Below are 1,360 nucleotides of genomic sequence, written 5' to 3' on the forward strand. Positions count from 1 at the left end.
GGACGACCCAGTGCACTTGCTGGTTAGTTGTATCGAAGTTGTGAATGAAATATAATTTATTAAGACGTGCGTACAGGGTTTCTGGCGCCGTTGCCTGAGATGACAATTTCGTGCACCAAGTTTCCAACATAATTGAATTGCTCCCAATCACCTCCTTCCTCTGCATTGAACTCTTCTTGAGCTGGTGGTTGAGTATTGACTGTTGCAACTTGATTTCTCTCCATCTTCTTGGTGAGGTCTGCCAATTGCTTAGTGATTAACTTGTTTTGAGCTAGCAATGTATCCATGTGATTCAACTCCATCACCTCTCTATTGGTGCTTCTATTAGAGGCATAGAAGTATTCATTGTTGGCTACAGTTTCTATGACATCTATGGCCTCTTTAATTATCTTTTTCTTGTTGAGAGATCCTCCTAAAGAGTGATCTAAGGCCTTCTTTGATTCTTGTGACAATCCTTCATAGAAAATATGCAGTTGTACCCATTCATTGAATATGTCCGGAGGGCACTTTCTTGTCAATTCCTTGTATCTCTCCCATGCTTCATAGAGAGTTTCACCATCTTGTTGTCTAAATGTTTGTACCTCAGCCCTCAACCTGTTAACTCTTTGGAGAGGGTAAAATCTTGCCAAGAACTTATTCACCACATCTTCCCAAGTTGTAAAACTCTCCTTTGGAAAGGATTCTAGCCACTTTGATGCTTTATCCCAGAGAGAAAAGGGAAACAAAAGCAATCTGTAGGTGTCAGGATGAACACAATTGGACTTCACCGTATCACATATTCTCAAGAATGTGGTTAGATGTTGGTTGGGGTCTTCCTGGGCACTTCCTCCAAATGAGCAATTGTTTTGAACAAGGATGATGAGCTGTGGCTTTAACTTAAAGTTATTAGCATGAAGGGTTGGTTTGAGGATGCTGCTCCCACAATTCTCAGGGTTTGGGTTGATGTAAGAGCCTAGAACTTTTCTCTCCTGCCTAACATGGTTACCAGCACCTTCTCTAGCATGATTATGAACTTTATCCTCCATTGTAATGTCCAGATCTTCTTCCAACTCTTCTTCACCAACTATGACTTTAACTCTTGCTTCCCTCCTTAGTCTAAAGAAGGTCCTCTCTGGTTCACTGTCAAAAGAATCTGATGATCTTCCTCTTCTACCTGTCATACACTCAACAAACCACAAGCAAACAGCAAGTGGAGAAGTAACTTTTGTTGAGAGTTATGGTTAGAGTGGTGATGAGTCCATATTTCACGATATATTTTAGCTTAATTTGAGTGGATTTCATCACATAAACCTACACTTAAGCACCATAATAGCATGCTTTTGTGTTTTCTTCCTAAATTGAGCTTAATTGTGAAAACATG

At 40.2% G+C, this 1,360-nt stretch overlaps 1 non-coding gene across 1 annotated transcript; it reads left to right on the top strand.

The window, feature by feature from the left end:
- The first annotated feature begins 492 nt into the window (after positions 1-492).
- Positions 493-596, top strand: LOC112738983 (small nucleolar RNA R71). Its single transcript, XR_003169927.1, has one exon. It is a non-coding gene; the product is annotated as a small nucleolar RNA R71 (small nucleolar RNA).
- Positions 597-1,360: the final 764 nt, after the last annotated feature.

The sequence above is a fragment of the Arachis hypogaea genome, chromosome 13 (assembly GCF_003086295.3).
Source record: "Arachis hypogaea cultivar Tifrunner chromosome 13, arahy.Tifrunner.gnm2.J5K5, whole genome shotgun sequence".
Classification (NCBI taxonomy): domain Eukaryota; kingdom Viridiplantae; phylum Streptophyta; class Magnoliopsida; order Fabales; family Fabaceae; genus Arachis; species Arachis hypogaea.